This window comes from Tursiops truncatus, chromosome 14 (assembly GCF_011762595.2).
Source record: "Tursiops truncatus isolate mTurTru1 chromosome 14, mTurTru1.mat.Y, whole genome shotgun sequence".
NCBI classification, from domain to species: Eukaryota; Metazoa; Chordata; class Mammalia; order Artiodactyla; family Delphinidae; genus Tursiops; species Tursiops truncatus.
The window spans coordinates 72,108,426-72,127,272 of NC_047047.1; the positions used below are offsets into that span (position 1 = coordinate 72,108,426).

At 39.0% G+C, this 18,847-nt stretch overlaps 1 long non-coding RNA gene across 1 annotated transcript in view; it reads left to right on the forward strand.

Moving 5' to 3' along the window:
• Positions 1 to 15,881: 15,881 nt before the first annotated feature.
• Positions 15,882 to 18,847, forward strand: part of LOC141276403 (uncharacterized) — a 265,898-nt gene continuing 262,932 nt past the window's right edge. Inside the window, exon 1 of the long non-coding RNA XR_012325903.1 lies at positions 15,882 to 15,924. This is a non-coding gene — a long non-coding RNA (uncharacterized lncRNA). The remainder of the gene's footprint in view (positions 15,925 to 18,847) is intronic.

Here is an 18,847-nt window from a genome sequence, read left to right on the forward strand (position 1 = left end):
CTCTCCATTTTATCCCACTCTTGCTGGTCATATAGGCTGTTATTTTTTTCACTGTAGTTGCCAAGGCTCCTGTGTATAGCCATATGCAAATATGCTGAAAACACTTCAGGGAAATTGTTCACATGTGTTGGGTGTACTCTCCTCCTGGGATATGTTTGGAAATGTGTCTGTGCAGCTTGTTCATACTGATATCTGGAGGACACTACCGGCAATTGATACCAGGGGGCCAGGGATGAGAACAAACGTATGGGCACCAAGGGGGGAAAGCGGCTGGGGGGCGGTGGTGGTGGGATGAATTGGGAGATTGGGATTGACATGTATAAACTGATGTGTATAAAATGGGTGACCAATAAGAACCTGCTGTATAAAAAAATTTAAAAATTAAAAAAAATAATTAATATCCTACAAAAAATACCTGGCACAGTAATGAATTAGCCATCAAAAACACCGATACCTCCCCTGTGAATAAAGAGTGCTCAGGGTGTATGCTTAAAAGTGAAATTGCTGGGTGTGACGGATTTAGTAGATTGGTACTCAGCTTCCATTTTAGATTCCCTTGTTTGCCTCACCATATCGCAAAATCTGGAAAGTTAGGGGTTCCCTTCAATCTGTCATAGCAGGCTTGTTTTAGATTTCTAGTCAGATATTCACATGGAAACTCGGAAGGGAAAAAGTGAGGTGAAGGCGAGGCTGTTCTGCTGATAAGCAGGCACAGAGGCTTTTTATTTCTTTATTTTTCCAGCAACAGACAATGTCCCACCGTCCCACTGTCCAGATCTGGGATACAGGGCACACTTTTGCCTGTGAACTGCAGTTGTGTCATGGCCCTGGATCTGACAATTGTGGTGACAGCTTCTGGCCCTGGGATAACAGCTATATGGTGGTATTCCATCCTGATGCCCCAGTGTCCTCACTGTGGCAGGGACAGCAACATCCCAGGTGGGCCAGAGAGAGTGGCTGCCATGGAAATCATTCTCAAGGGCCCTGCACGGGGTTTGTTCCTTCAGCCTTTCTGACAATATGATATGCTCCTACCCTCCTGTCTTGAATTACTTTCTGCTTCCGATCTCTAGTTTTGTTTTCATTATATTCAACTGAAACATGGCTGATGCACTTGATTTTAGAAATTAGATATCTTAGTTTTTACTAAATTTTGCCCTGCTGCTCTTCCAAATAACTAGATCAGTTTACACCACCACATATATAAGTCCCCGTTTCCCTAAGACCTCAAAGACTTTGGGGACTGTCGGATCACTACTACTTCTTCTCCGCCTTTTCCTCGTGGTCCTTATCTGTCAGTCTGATAATTGTAAAATAGCAAACTGCTGTCACTATTTGAGTGTCCTGATTATTTGTTAACTGAGCGCTTTTTCATGTTTACTATTTGCTTTCCTTTTCTAATAAATGCCTGATGATTTCTCTAATCTCTTGTGCTATTGATTTGTTTATAAATTTCTATGTCAATATGTAGAAGTTCTTAGTATCCCTTCCACCCCGGTCATTGGCTGGAAGCAGCCCAAGGGAGTGTAATCTGGGGATAATTCAGCAATGATTCCGAAGCTCAGCAGCTGAGGTCCTTTGTCAGTTACACTGTGAGAAAAGGTCGGTGAGATGCATCCTTCCTTCTTGCACTGTTCAGGTCTGCTTCTTTACTCAGGCTTGGGAGCAGTTCCTCCACGTCTTCTGTGGCTTTCTTTTCTGAGGGGAAACTCAGAAGAGGACAGTTAATGGGATGAATTAGAGGCCCCATTGCTGCAAATGATCTCAGGCTGCAGCTGAGCCTCCACAATACATTCCAAGTCCCCTTGTCCTCAGCTACCCCTGCATCAGGGCTGGGCGGTTCACCTGGGGGTGTGACCCAAACCTTCCTTCCTGAATGGTATGAAGCTCTGCTGGTCCTTCTCTTTTCAGTTCTGGATGGCTGCCATTAACCATGCATAGCTTAATGTGGCAAGCAAGTACCAGGAGGTGCCCAAGCCCACAGGTGCTGGGTTCACAGGTATTTCTCTTTGCCTCCATATTGCATAAAAGGACACTTATCTCATCCTGTTGACCAAGGTCAATTACACCTGCTAATATAATGACTTCCTTTTTGCCTGCCTTTCCCTGGGAACAAGGAGTCCAAAGTGCCTGGGTTAGCCTTTAGTTCAGTAGGATTCCTATCTGTGTCCCTTAGCAAGAGTGTAACCCTTTGGGGACCAGGACCTCCAACACTGAAGAGCCTCAAGTTGTGGGGACAAAACTATGAGGTCCCCCTGTGAATCGTTGGGAATGATGGTAAGCAGGGCCACTCAGGCCTCCAGCCCTTGGTTTCCAAACACACGAGTACTTCCTATGGGGACAGAGCACCTTATAGAGCAATCTTTGTTTTAATAAGTGCGCTGGGTTAGGAAGAGTGGCACCCATTCCTTTCTGGATGTTTGCTTTGAATTGGCGTTTCCGCTGCACTTTTAGGGGTTCATCATAGTGTTCTGTGAGTCCAGAAGCCTCTCAATGGCATGGGGTATGATATGACCCATGACTGTCATAGGCGGGGGCCATTCCAGCACCACCTTCTCCTTCTGTGCTTCCTTCACTTCACATCAGTCCCTGATCGATGAAGTGTGTGAGGTCATGTCTGTGGATCAGGTATGTGAAAGCCCGCAGATAGCTGTGTGGGGGAGGAAGAGAAAGCCCATACCCAGAACGTGTTTATTATCCATATGAGGTTGAACGGATGGTCTTTTCAGGATAAAAAGGGTTCAATGTAATCAACTTGTCCCCAATAGCCAGTTGGTCTCCTCAAGGAGCAGTGCCATACTGGGTGTTCAGTGTTGGTCTCTCTTACTGACAAGTTAGGCATTCAGAGGTATCAGTAGATCTGCCTTGGTAAGAGGGAGTCTGCACCGTTGGGCCCATTTATAGCCTCTGGTTTTATCATGACCACTCCGTTCATGTGCCCATCATACCACTCCTGGAGTGGATGATGACAAAGGCTGGCTAAGGATAACTGACTCAGTTACATTGTAACATTACTCAGTTACTATCTTTCAGGGCCACTTAGGAATGTGGGCCTGCAGTCACTGAGCCCGTTTTGTTTGCACTCACATACCAAGCTGAACTAGCCATAAACCAAGGCTGGCTGCTTCCCTCCTCCCTCTGCTGGAGGAAACCTCCTTGTGGCCATAGGTGCAAACTGATGGACAGGCAGTGATGCAAAACTCTACAGGTGGTGTAGGGTCTGGTCTGTATATCATGGATGTAACGTGTGCTCTCTGCTCCTGCTCAGGTTCATTTCCAGGTGTGCATATGGACAGGTGCTGCTAGGCCTCTGTGACCTCATGACTTCATGAACCTGACAGAACCCAGCTCATAATAGGAAATTCCAAAGGCATTGTCACTTTGTGTCCTGCATTCTAGTGCTCCAACACTAAAAGACTCAGTATGAGGTCAAAAGATGTTTATTTCTTAAAGAGCTTATAATTGTAGGTGGTCAATCACGTGACCCCAGAATGCCAGGGGCCTGCATTGTGACTCTCCCACTAGACCTACCATAGTGCATCCTTTCCCTCCAACACCATAGTGTTTGCTAGATTGTGTGGCCCAAGTGGTGGCACTGATTGCACTATGGCCTGGACCTGCTCCAGTGTCCTTTCTTACTCCAGGAAACCTTACAGTCTTTCATGTTTCCCAGTAATTATTCCTAGGTGTGTTTGTGTTGCCTGTAGACCCAAAGGGGTCTATCAGGCACTGTGTTTGTGGTGGAAGATGCAAGATGCAGCAATTTGTCTTTTACTTGGAAAGGAATATCATGGCACTCTTCTGATACTAGATCCCTCCAAACTGTACTGCAGTGTCCACTCTCTGAATCTTGGAAGGTTTATTTTCCCTTCTCTGGGATGTGCATCTAACCAAGGCCTAGAGAGCACTAGTCACGTATTTCTCGTCTTGCCAACTCAGCATGATGTCTTTGGGGTAATGAGGCAGCGTGGTGGTGGTGTTCAGATGCCCAGGTGGTCCATATCTCTTAGGACTGTATTATGACAGAAGGCAGGAGGCTTAACATAGTCCTGAGCAGAATTGTAAATATTGTTGTCTGTCCCACATGAATACAAACTGTTTCTGACCTTGTTTTCTAATCTGAATGGAAAAGAACACATTTGCCAAGTCAGTGGCTGCACATCATGTACCTGAGACCTTATTCATCTATTAGTTTAACACCACACTGAGCACTGCAGCTACAACTGGACCTACCACTTGATTAGGGCTCTCATATAATGCAGCCTTTCTCCAGGATCCTTCCAGTTTCTCAAGGTGCCACATCTTTGAACTAAATAAAGATGTGAGAAAGCTTGAATCTTTTAGGTATTTAAAGGTTGAACTAACCTCTAACCATCCCCTCCAGAGTACAATAGTATTTTTTAAATAACTTATTCTTGTGAAATTCACAAGACATAAAACTGTTCAAAAATGAATAACTAGGGACTTCCCTGGTGACACAGTGGTTAAGAATCCGCCTGCCAATGCAGGGGACACGGGTTCGATCCCTTATCTGGGAAGATCCCACATGCTGCCAAGCAACTAAACCTGTGCCGTGCACCACAACTACTGAGCCTGCACTCTAGAGCCCCCAAGCCGCAACTACTGAGCCCACATGCCACAACTATTGAAGCCCACACTCCTACAGCCCGCGCTCTGCAAGAAGAGAAGCCACCACAATCAGAAGCCCCTGCACCTCAACAAAGAGTAGCTCCTGCTCGCCGCAACTAGAGAAAGCCCGCGCACAGCAACAAAGACCCAATACAGCCAAAAATAAATATAAATAAATAAATTTATTAAAAAAATAAATGAATAGCTAAGTGGCATTTGGTACAATGTTCTACTAAATGTTACAATGTCATGTAATCATTACCTCTATTTAGCTCCAAAACATTTCCATCTCTCCGGAGTAAAACCCTGTACACATTTCCCCCTTTCTCCAGCATCTGGCAAGCAATAATCTATATTCCTTCTCTATGAATTTATCTATAATAGATATTTCATGTAAATAGAATTGTGTGATATGTGATGTTAGGTGTTGTAGGTTCATCCATGTAATAGCACGTATCAGTACTTCATTCATTTGTATGGCTGAATAATAATTCCATTATATGTTTATAACATATTTTCTTTATCCATTCCTCCATTGATGGACATCAGGGCTATTTCTACCTTTTGGCTATCGTGAATAGTGCTGCTATGAACATGCATGTACATGTATTTGTTTGAGTTCCTGTTTTCAATTCTTTGGGGTACATACCTAGGAGTAGAATTGTGGGGTCATGTGGTAATTCTATCTTTAATTTTCTGAGGAACCAACAAACTTCCGCTGCCACTGAACCGTTTTGTTTTCTTATCAGCACATACAAATTTCCATTTTCTGCCTTTCCTCACCAATGCTTGTTATTTTCCACTTTTCTTATTCTAGCCATCCTAATTGGTATGAAATGGTATCTCATTGTAGTTTTGATTTGCATTCCCTAATGACTAGTGATGTTGAGCGTCTTTTCATGTGTTTACTGAGCCTCTGAATATCTTCTTTGGACCAATATCAATTCTAGTCCTTACTCCATTTTTAAATTTAATAATTTTTGTTGTTGAGTCATAAAACTTCTTTGCATATTCTGGATACTAGACCTTTATCTGATATATGATTTGCCAATATTTTCTCCCATTCTCTAAGTTTTCCTTTCATTCTCTGTATGTTTTTTGATGCCCAAATATTTTATTTTATTTTAATGAGGTCCAATTTATCTATTTCTTTCTTTTTTTGTTCATGCTTTTAGTGTCATAGCTAACAAGGTCATTATTACTTTTGTGTTAACTTTAGCACTCAACATAATGACTCAACATAATAAAAGTCCTGCCCTAAGTTTCTCCAGGCTTACTTAAAAACTTGGTTTAGTTCTGTCATAAAATGTCATGGACTCACTTTAGTGATCATTACAACTTATGAATGTCCTTTAAATCACCTTCTTTATTGTTTAATAGTAAAAGTAAATGAGTACATTGGCTCATCCCAATATATTTTTAAGTCCAAGAGTTTTTCAAAGAGATAATTGCAAGTTTCCAATTTGTCTGATTTACTAGAATTTTTCATCTTGGGGATAGAAATAGATTTAAGGTCTCACTTTCCAACTTCTATCAATGCAGAATTCCCTTTGACTCCTTGTAGATGAACAGTCTACTTGAATTCTCCCAGTGACAGGTCAAACAGTACTTCAAAAGGGTCCCCTTGTGTGGTTGGACAGCAGTAATTGTTACAAAACTTTTCTTTAAAATGAGATAAAGCCTCACGTATTACAACTGTGCCCCCTTTGACCTAATTTTATTTTCTAAAGCTACACAGTAGGAGACTATTCTTTCTTTCCTTTATGGTAGTGCCTCAGATGTGTAAACCTATACAGCCAATGGCTTGCCTATGTATCCAAGCAAATAGTTACCATACCAGTAGCTCTTCCTCAGTCCTAATTTGGATTCTAGATACTTTGTCTTCCAGATCACCCTCCTCCAACAAAACTTTAGTCCATGTTCTTAAAATGTAGGAGTCAGGACAAGACTAATGCTCAACTGTGATCAAAGCCAAGCAAAGTAATTATTTGTATATCTTGGTTTAATTAATGACACTCTGGTTGCTTACTCCTTTATAAGCCTCATTTAACTCTGGTCCCTTTCATCAACTGTCATTTGTTTTTGCAGAAGTAAAAATACCAACCCCTAAGGAGAGCTCCAAATCTCTGCATGGGAATAAAGGTGATATTCTCCCATTATGAAGTATATTATCAGGGATTCCAAGACCACACAGGAAAACTCACAATACCTTACAAGGAAACTGTATTATATTAACATCAGTCTGCCTAAAACATATCGTATCTCCTCCTGAAATGGACCCTATTCATGCGTCAACTTCTAATTTGGTCTTTTATAATGTATTGGCTCATGCCCACTCTACATCTAGCAAGAGAATAAATTGTCACTACTCATATCCTCATGAGAATAAATTGTCACTACTCATATCCTCATATTTTTTTCCATCCAGACTTTCTTTGTAGTACATAGGATGTGCATGTGTGTGTGAGTGACTGTGTATATGAGAGGAAGAAAGAGAGAGAAAGGAAGTGAGAAAATGAGTCAAAGTGTGGAGAAGAATTTAAATTCTATGTGTAATTAGAAACAGCTATAAAATGAGACTACTTGGAGTTTCAGCCAAGTATCCCTAAAATTTTCAATTTTTTGGTTCCTGTCTAATTATATTTCTTTTAAAAACTAAGTGATTGTGTATTTTTTCTATTTTTTTTTTTTTTACTATGGCAAAATACGCAAACATAAAATTTCTCATCTTAACCATTTTAAAGTATATAGCTCAGTGGTATTAAATATGTTCGTGGTGTGTTACTATCACCAGCAGCCATCTCCAAAATGCTTTTCATCTTGTAAAACTGCAGCTCTACACCCATTAAACAATAACCCTCTCTTCGCCCTTTCCCCTCATCCCCTGGAAAAGCACCATTCTACTTTCTATCTCTATGGCTTTGACTACTCTTAAAGACCTCATATAAGTAACCATAGTGTGTGTGTGTGTGTGTGTGTGTGTGTGTGTGTGTGTGCGCACACACACACACGTCTGGCTTATTTCACTTAGTGTAATGTTCTCAAAGTTCATCCATGTCATAGCATATTGTACAATGTTCTTCCTTTTTAAGGCTAAATAATATTCCATCATATGTACTACCACATGTGCTTATCTATTTATCTATCAATGAAAACTTGGGTTACTTCCACATTTTAGTTCTTGTGAATAATGCTGCTATGAACATTGGTGTACAAATATCTCACTGAGACTCTACTTTCAATTCTTTTGCATATATACCCAGAAATGGAATTGCTCGATCAGATGGGAATTTTATGTTTAATTTTTTCAGGAACCACCATGCTGTTTTCCATACCGGCTGCACCATTTTACAATCCAACCAACTGTACCCAGTTTCTCCACATCTTCACCAACACTTGTTATTTTCTGTTTTTTTTGTAGTAGACCTCTTAATGGATTTTAGGCAGTATCTCTTAGTTTTTGTTTGCATTTCCCTAATGATTAATGGTGTAAGCAATTGATTTTCATGCTTATTTGGGATGAGGCCTGAGGCTTAACAGATGTGATGTCTGTCAAAGACATAAATGATAGTGTTGTTAGAATGTTAACTCATATGTCCTAAAGGAAATGTTAGCAGTCACTGTAATGATCTGTCAGGCAGCTTTGGTGGATTAATTTCCCAGAAATTCTCAGATGCAGGAACAATTGTTTCTGGTTGTTTGTCATTATCTCAAAAAGACTTGAAGTTACTCCAATTTCTTGTGAGCATGTTCAGAATGAATCAGCATTTGAGTAATGTATATCATCATCAGTATAAAATAATAAAGAATAGAGAGAAAACCAGCTTAGGACAGTGTAAAGCTAATTTTCTGTATGGGTGTGATAAGAAGCAGAAGGAGTTCTTCCTGTGTGATAATCAAGGTGATAATGTGCCCCATTATGGCAATTTGTTTTATATTTCTTAAAATAGATATGACTGAGGAAATGACAGATGGAGGTCAGGAAAAAATTCATGAAGTCCTTCACCTTATATTCATAAATCAATGACTTGGTCCCAGAGAGTTGGCTAAAAATATATTTCTCTTTCAGATGAAGGAGATTATGTTGTGAAAAGAAGAATGTGTTGACTGAATCACTGAGAATATCATCCCTTGTCATTAACACAATACTACAGCATTACACAGAATACAAGGAAAGTGATTTTTTTTCTTTCACTTGTACTTTTCCAGTAACACACAGATCTCTCTCTCTCTCTCTCTCTCTCTCTCTCTCTCTCTCTCTCTCTCTCACACACACACACACACACACACACACACACAGATTTCCATTTTGTAGAGGAAACCATGTGAGTTTATAGTCAGAAAAATAATTGGGGTAGGCTAAATGTTTGGCCCTGGGAGGGTGAGTACTTAAGGAAGAAATGATTTAAATAAAAATGCACCAGCTATTTTCATGGGGGAAGAATTAGAAAAACTATCCAGAAGAGATTATGTTGAAACAATATTAGTGCCTGAAAAAACTAGACTTCAGATGTTTTCCATTCTAAGAAGCCAATACCAGCATCAACTCCCAAAAGCGATCTGTGTGTGAAATGACAATCTTGGGTTGAGAATGCAGTCTGTAAACTTCGATGTGAAATACTGATTTTTTAAAAAATATTTCCCTTTGAAATAAAACTGTAACCTTTCAAACTTATAATCAGGTACAACCTAAACTATAATGAAGGTATTTAGTGTGTCAGGAAACAAGAAGAAAGAGTTCAAATGTCAAGGTAGCGTTGAATTTCTAGTGAGATTTGCACTCTTGCTTCTATTTTATTTTTATTGCATTCCATAAGCGTCACCAGAAAAAAAAAAATCCTTTAAAGAAATACATTCTACAGCTTATCACTCATGTCTGAGAAAACTCGTTTAATGCTTTTGTTGGCCATGATACTGAAAATAAGTCTTGATTGAAGCCAGCACAGTCATATACTGAAGTACACAAATAGACACGTTTGCTGGGTTTATTCTCCAGCCTTGCTGCCAGAATGCAAATGAGCTTTTGCAGGCCCAGTTTCAAGCTGTCAAGTGACAAAGTGGGGAGGGGGCAGGAAAAACAATCAGTTGAGTTAACCTAGCACAGAAGTCTACAGATTATTTATGTTTTAAGAAACTGAAAACAATGTGTGTTTTGTTGGCAACTTGAAAGATCAGTGCCTGAAATGCTCCTTAATATTACGTAAACGAATGGAGCCTAATTAATTGTAGAGAAGGCAGGCACCATACCTGTGAAGAGTGAAGTTGTTTTCCTTTCAAATAAATGAATTGGGTGCAGAAGACAGGAATCCTTTTGCAGCTGCAGATAGCATTTATAGATTGCTTACAGGATGATGACAGATTGGCATTGTGATTTCAAATGCCAAGCAGGGATCTGTATACCTATTCTTTCTATTGTGACTCCAGAATCCTAGGGATTCAAGGGTAGTTAAGTAGGCAAGTTGTACTCTCATTTTATCCCTAGCATTTTGTAACAGAGATATGACCCCTGAGGTTTGTAAAGGGTGTAGGATTGCCTCATCATTGTTTTTTGTTCGCTTAGATAGATTAAGACCAATTTAGTACCAATTATTATAGAGCCATTAATTCAGTAAATCAAAATTAACATACATTATTTTGGTTCTTGATCCAACCCTGACATAAATATTGGGAAATTAACTTGTTTATTACCTACTCAATGTTGACTGAGAATCCAAGGATGGTTAACAATGTGTCTGTGATTAAAAGGAAGGGAAAGGTGAGTTATGAAGGGTTCAGTGGAGGAGACCTAACTATGTGAAACTTCAAAGAAGGACATACTAGCTTCAGGCAAAATGGCAAAGGATGTCTTTTATAAGATAAAGAGACTCTGAAAATAACAGATGCCTTTGAGGTTTACCTAGCATGTACAAGCATCAAGACATTTTTAGTAATTAAAAAAAAATACTTGAATATGAACAGAAGAGCCAGAGGAAAGTAAAATTATTTGGTATGGTTTGGAACAGCAGATGTTCACCAACTGGCAGCAAGAAGTTAAGGCAATTGGAAGGAGATGAGAATAAAAGAGAATAGGTTAATTTGTTTGACATGAAATGCAAGAAAGATAATTTTAGTTTTTGCAGTTTTAGATGAGATCGGTGATTTTGCAGAAATAACGCAGGTTTTGTGGAGAAGCATTAAAGAGAAGATAACTTTCTGAGATTTTTATGAAATGAGAAATCAGAAAACAGGATTTGGTAATGCATTGGAAGTATAGGATGCTTTGAAGACATTTTCTGCTTTTAGCTGATTTATGTTTATATTACAGCTAAATACAAAATGTTGGCTAAAATCTGTGGCAGAAAATAACAAAGAACAGACTATTGAGTAGGACTCTTTGTTTTTGCCCAATGTTTTAAATAGTTTCCATTTATTTTATTAAAAATGTATCTATTACCTTAAGTCCATTTCTGATCAGGAATAAGAAAAATTGCATAGTTTGTTACATGAACTCATAATTACCTAGCACATCCATACTGTGTAATCTGGGGTTTCACTCCATTAGTAAATATGCCTTATAACTGTGCAGTCCATGTAGTTCCAATAGAAATGTTTGAATAATAGGTTTGCCCTCCTGAGTTTACTGTCTTGGCTTTGGTTAATAGTCATATTGTATTTGTTGAATAAGGGTCTTAGTGCATGCACTTAAAATTTTTTTTTTTGTCAGACTCATCTTCTCACCCCTATTCTGTAATGAAATAATCATATCACAAAGACAATTTACTGCAAAGTACATGCTCATTAAGTTGCACTGATGAATATACAAAATGCACTAACTAAACAAGATTCAGATGTTAAAAATTCCTTTATAGATTATACTCTGCGTTTATGTACATGCATACACACACATACCTACATACTTACGTTTAAATGTGAAGACTGACATCCTAAAAATACTTTTCCTTCTCACAGTAAACCAAGTTACACTACTTTGTTAAGCAAAAGCATGAAATTATTCTCATCTTATGCATTGCCATCTGGCATACTTGTACTACTTTTTTGTGAATCACAGAAAAAGCAATTCAAAACCAGACATTAAATAGACTCATAAGTAATTATCAACATATTAAGTAGTTTTTGAAGACAGGTTTGAACACATACATTCCAACAGGATTTTCTTAGGTTGATAGCCACAAGCTTTTTAATTGAGAAAAATATTTTATAATATTATTGTAAAATAATTTGGCAAACTTTCTATGTACATCTGCTTCAAGAGTCTTATAACATGCTACATTACAAAAGTCGTTCTGTTCTGTGATTCAGACTCATCTCCTTTTCTTCGATATTTTTCATGTTTTATTAATGGGGAAGGAATCCTCATAATGAAGGAAGTTTCTTTATCCTGAAAACACGCAGATTTTGTTTTGCCTTACAGATCTCAGGATTCTGCAGATTTGGAAGCATGGTGGTGGAGCTAGTCTGTTATTTGTGGACCAGGTTTCTTGTCAAGGGGGCCATCAGATACTCTCCCATTAGTTTTTGTGAAAGCAAGATAATGATGTCACAAGAAAACCGATTCCACTTGTTACTGTTCTAGCCTTGAGAAATATACCTTTATATTTATCCAAAACAGATGCCCCTTCTAGCACAACTACTCTGGAGGAGGTTGTAATTCCACATGGAATTCTGGCCCCACTAGCTTACAGGTCACTGATCCTCTTTAAATGTGGTTCTTGGACCCAACACAATACTCCAAATACGGCCAGACCAAGTCAAAGTATAGAGGAGTTTTCACTTTCAATTTTCCTAATAGAAATATTACAATAATTCACAGACTACATTTGTCTTGTCAGGAGCCATTGCAAACTGTTGCCTAAAACTGATCTTGAGTCATTAAGATCATGAATATTTATTAATTTTTTGTTTCCTCAGATATTTATTCCTAAACATAGACATTATATTTAACCCTATTAGATCCCATTCTATTAGCTGTTTCTGATTTTAACTATTAGAAAATCTTCCTTTAACAGCCCCTTAATTTTTATGACCATAAAAATAAAACAACTTTTAGTACAGAAAAAGTGTAAAAGGTAGGAAAAATAAAATATATATAATGCCCAAAGCATCCCCATTGCAATTATATGTGTAACAGTTTTTATGCTGTTTTTTTCATTTAAAATTACCTTATGGGTATTTATTGCATTTTTTTTTTTTTTTTTTTTTTTGCGGTACGCGGGCCTCTCACTGTTGTGGCCTCTCCCGTTGCGGAGCACAGGCTCCGGATGCGCAGGCTCAGCGGCCATGGCTCACGGGCCCAGCCGCTCCGCGGCATGTGGGATCTTCCCAGATCCGGGCACGAACCCGTGTCCCCTGCATCGGCAGGCGGACTCTCAACCACTGCGCCACCAGGGAAGCACTATTTATTGCATTTTTAATGTTCTTTTGAAATGTGATCTCTAGGAAGGGCTGAATAATATTTGACAGTATGAGTATATTATATTTAATTAAATAGTAGAGGGCTTCCCTGGTGGTGCAGTGGTTAAGAATCCGCCTGCCAATGCAGAGGACACGGGTTCGAGCCCTGGTCCAGGAAGATCTCACATGCTGTGGAGCAAGCAACTAAGCCCGTGAGCCACAACTACTGAGCCTGTGCTCTAGAGCCCGCGAGCCACAACTACTGAAACCCACACACCTAGAGCCTGTGCTCTGCAACAAGAGAAGCCACCGCAATGAGAAGCCCTCACACCGCAACGAAGAGTAGCCCCCGCTCACCGCAACTAGAGAAAGCCCCCGAACAGCAACAATGATCCAACGCAGCCAAAAATAAATAAATAAACTGTAGGTAATCATTGAGTATATTTGTCCATTTTTTATATTGCATACAATATTTACTGTGTTTCTCAATAACTGTGGAATCAATTATTGGACATAGAATTCTTGGATCAAAATGTATGGATATTCAAGGGAAATCTTGATGCATATTTCCAAATTGAAATTCATTTTCAAAGTACTGTTTTACATCCCCCATAATGTCCTTTATATTTATATGATAAACATTTATATGTATGTATACATTTGTGTGTGCATATATATGTTTATATGTGTATATATACTTATATATGTGTCCACACGTGTGTGTGTGTGTGTGTGTGTGTGTGTGTGTGTGTATGTATGTATATAGACTCTTGAGAGCATGGAAAGAAAGAACAAACCTGGGAAGGTTATACTATGAATTATCATGACCTATCTTATATCTGACTCTCAACTGTGGGGTTGAAGCTGGTATGTAGGGGTACATGGCAGCATCAGAGTAGTCCAAAAATTTATACCTTGGTGTGTGTGATATAAAGGTACTATTATGGATCTGACCTGTATTTAAAGGAAACCATAAACAAGATAAAAAGACAACCCTCAGAATGGGAGAAAATATTTGCAAATGAAGCAACTGACAAAGGATTAATGTCCAAAATTTACAAGCAGTTCATGCAGCTCAATATCAAAAAAACAAACAACCCAATCCAAAAATGGGCAGAAGACCTAAACAGGCATTTCTCCAAAGAAGACATACAGATGGCCAGCAAACTTTTCCTGGTTCTTTCACAAACATTTTTGTAATGAATGGAGCCAACTGTCTAACATTTTAGTAGGATATTACCATTATATGAAAAGTTTCATATCTGAAATTCATCTAGAGGTAACAGTAAACCTACAGCCTTTAGTGGAATATGGTCAAAATTGTTGCTATTATTTCCTGAGAAGACAAATGCTCCATTGAGGCTTTCTTGGTGGTTGCAAAGGTTTATTTAGTGAAATGTAGAATATAAACATTTATTGACTACCCTGGATTAGCCACAATGATGGACACTGTGGTTTATTTAGACTAGTAAAGAAATGTCCCCTTTTTTCTGAAAATTTTACTCTCTAAAAGGGGATACTGAAAAGTTAGTAGTGCTCTCTGTACAGTAATATAGATATGCACAGATGTCCATGTCAGACTACCTGTTACCCTAGGACTTTCAGCCTTAGCTTGTACTTTCTTCTTGAATTTCAACTAACTTTTCCTTTCTTCCTTAGTCACCTATCTCTGTTCTGTAGTGACTAAAATAGTACCTTGGGAAATAAAAGATAAGGGGTGGGCAAATAATGGGCAAATAAATCTAATTAAAGAGAAGTACACTGTATCCTATACTGTTTCTTCACTGAATACCATAACTGCCTTTGGGTTAAGATGAATTCAAGAACTTGGCAGCAAAATTTGCTAATGTTACATCCCAGCACTTGCTTATTAGAGATCACAGCTGTTCTCCGTTTGCCAGTAAACAGGTCCATGCTGGCCATGAAGCCAAGTCTGTTCCCTAAGTAAACTGGTGTCAGCCCTGTGTGTTAACACCACTCATTGCTGAATTACCAGTGAGAGTACCTTTGTTGCACAGCTACTGATGTTTGCAGATCCAAACTGGAGAAGAGTCAGGAATGCAAACAGATCTGCAAGTTAGAGGTTTGACAGACTTCAGTCTTAAACCACAAGACTTCTAAGATTATTATTTATAAGTGACACTTTATAGTTTCTATAAAATTGAGAACTATCACTGCAGCCCCACAACCCACAAATTGGCAGATATTTTCGAGAACTCAAACTGTTATCTGACATCTGCAATGTCTAATGAAGAAAAGGGCTGCACATGACAGTGGTTTCCACCTTAGCACTAGTAACACGGAAGGGAGATGATGAAAGGTAAAATAGGATTGAAAATTGGCTTATCAGGCTGCATCAGAAGTGGGTGTGAGAAATCCCAGCTGCAGATTGAGGAACCAAAAAGACAGCACCCTTCACATTCAAGGGTGGCCACCAAAATACTTCCTCAGCCTCAGTGCCAATTACTTCAAAGATTTGCACTGCCCATATTAAAAGAGAAAACTCTAAAACTTTAAGTGTGTGTGAGAGGGTGGAGGTGATGGTGGTGAATAAGAGCTCAAACAGACTTTCCTTGCATTTCTGGGAAGCTCTGCAAAACAGGTACTCATCTAGGTCATCATAACAGATGATGTGGCCAAGGACTAAATCCTATTGACAATTGATAATTGAGAACCATTTAAGGAAATAGGAATATATGAAGGAAGCCAAGAAAGAGCAGCCAGAGGTAGAAGGAAAGCTAAAACCTGTGATGTCACAGAGCCCAGTGAAAGAACATTCTTTAGAACATTGAGTGATTAAAAACATCAGATATCAAGTAAGACTCAGAACGGAGAAGTGGTTTTGACAGCAAGGAGCTCACAGATGATCACAGCGAAATTGAGCTGTCAGAGGAACCTAGCAAGGTAAAGCCTGATCCTTGTGAACGAATGAGTAAATGGGAGATATGAAAATGAGAGACAGGAAGAATAGACACTGATTCCAAGATTATATTTAGGATGAGAGAGAGCTGAGGCTGTTTAAATGATTATGTGATGCAGTCAATATATGGTAGCAAATAATTCCTCTATCAATGGTGTCACACATGTCAGTCTCCATTCTAGCTCTTCCATTTTCAAGCAGCATGACTTTGGACATTTGTCCCGGTCTCAGTCTTTTCATCTGTAAATGTGTGTCAGTATACTTTCAACCCATGTTAGCTAATTGTTTTCTTTAAAAGAGGGAACAATCAATGTAGCAAGGTCTCTTGGAAAGTAGAAAGCTATAGATTCCAGAACGGAAGTGAATGAATTAATCTTACAAAGGAGGAAGGTCTCTCTTACACTGTGGTGAGTGTAAAAGACAAAAATAAGAGTCCAGGTTCATTTACCTTTGTGGATCTGGCGTTGACACATTTCCAATTTAAATGGCATCTATTTTCTCTGAAATAAGAGGTAGAATGTAGAAGGCTTAAGGGAGACGGCCTTAAAATAACCAGTGTAGTGATGATGAGAGAACAGGATTGCCAGAAGGTCTTGAGGGCCTATTTCATGTTAGTGAAAATATGTTTAAAGGAACGGTACTTCGTGAGGCACTCATTCTTCTCTGCACAGTGTACCTAGCCTGGCTCTTGATTAAGGAAGGACAATTGGTGTGGTCCAAAATCAGTGTTCTGTAAGGCGGGTGCGAGAGAATGACAATAGACCAAGTGAAAGGAGGATATCAGAGAGTGGGTCGACTTGAAATCTATTCAAAATTGAGAAGGATGTGCACAGGAGTAGAATAGGATACAGATAAGTTGGGAATAATACTAAGTGGAGAACTTGGAGGGTAGAAAGTTGTATTAAAAAACTAGAGGGCTTCCCTGGTGACCCAGTGGTTGAGAGGCCGCCTGCCGATGCAGGGGACACAGGTTCGTGCCCCAGTCTGGGAGGATCCCACATGCTGCAGAGCGGCTGGGCCCGTAAGCCATGGCCGCTGAGCCTGCGCGTCTAGAGCCTGTGCTCCGCAACGGGAGAGGCCACAACAGTGAGAGGCCCGTGTACCGCAAAAAAAACCCCAAAAACAAAAAAACTGGGGTGTTATAAATGAAACTTTTCCAGAATTTAAGGACCAGGGGTGTACCAGGGTGAGGGGGTATATCAGAAGGTTGGGGTTAGAGGTAAGGTGACTCATTTTATGCTTGTCATCCGTACATAATCATTAATAGCTCCCCTTTCAGTTTTTTCTTAATCAAGCACTTAATAAATCATGTATTTATTTGTAAATCAATAAATATGAATACTAAACCTAAAATGTAATCAAGACTACATTAGTAATCCATAGGCATGTGGAATGAGACTCCATTTTCACATAGATATGAGTATTTTATAAATAGTGTAATCATTACATGCATATACCCTGGATATACGTTGTTTATATTCTCATTATTACTACCAACTTTCCACAGAAAGGATGAATTCTACTTTGTTCTATTTGCTATATTATAAATTACAAACTAATAAAGCTCTACTGTATTTGAGTATCACCCTTTGGCTGAAGACTGGTCTCTTCAGCCATTTGTTTCCTACTTACATATGCATACATGGTAAGTCGTGTGTGTGTGAGTGTGTATTTTTGTTTTTGAAATTTATAATAGCCATGTTCTGTCAGTGACTAGCATACAAGTTGCTGTGCAAAATGACCCCTCAGTTCTATTCTAAACTTACAGTTCAGTTGATTTTATTGCCCTCACCTAAGTACGTACAACTGTCATATACAGGAGAGAAACATTGGAACCTAAATAAAAATGGCAATCTATACTACTTTGCTTCAAATATGACTCACATTTAAACATAAATCAAAAAGTTAATGTACACAGTTTGAGAGATACTTTAGAATCCTATGTTCTGACCCTGTCTTTCTTGAAGAAAAGTGATACATAATTTTTGGATAATTCAGAAAAAAGCTACGACCTTTCTGGCTAGTTTTTTTTTGTTTTTTGGGGAGTGTATGATGAGATTTTATTGGCTTATATTTAGATGTTTCTTTTTTTTTTTTACATCTTTATTGGAGTATAATTGCTTTACAATGGTGTGTTAGTTTCTGCTTTATAACAAAGTGAATCAGTTATACATATACATATGTTCCCATATCTCTTCCCTCTTGCGTCTCCCTCGCTCCCACCCTCCCTATCCCACCCCTCTAGATGGTCACAAAGCACCGAGCTGATCTCCCTGTGCTATGCGGCTGCTTCCCACTAGCTATCTATTTTACGCTTGGTAGTGTATATATGTCCATGCCATTCTCTCGCTTTGTCACAGCTCACCCTTCCCCCTCCCCATATCCTCAAGTCCATTCTCTGGTAGGTCTGTGTCTTTATTCCTGTCTTACCCCTAGGTTCTTCATGACATTTTTTTCCCCTTAAATTCCATATATATGTGTTAGCATACAGTATTTGTCTTTCTCTTTCTGACTTACTTCACTCTGTATGACAGACTCTAGGTCTATCCACCTCATTACAAATAGCTCAATTTCAATTCTTTTTATGGCTGAGTAATATTCCATTGTATATATGTGCCCCATCGTCTTTATCCATTCATCCGATGATGGACACTTAGATTGTTTCCATCTCTGGGCTATTGTAAATAGAGCTCTGGCTAGTTTTAAAATGAACATTTTCTTCTGTTATCACATTTCTGAATTCATCTTTCCGAATTCACTGGTTCCTAGAATTAGCCTTAAGCAAATGTCTGAAACCTAGGAAACTGCCAGGAACCATGGAATCCAGAATCCAAGAGGGTACTTCAGAGTGTGTTAGATTTGCTTTCAACTTAGAGGAAACAATAGATTCCACTAAATCCTGAAATT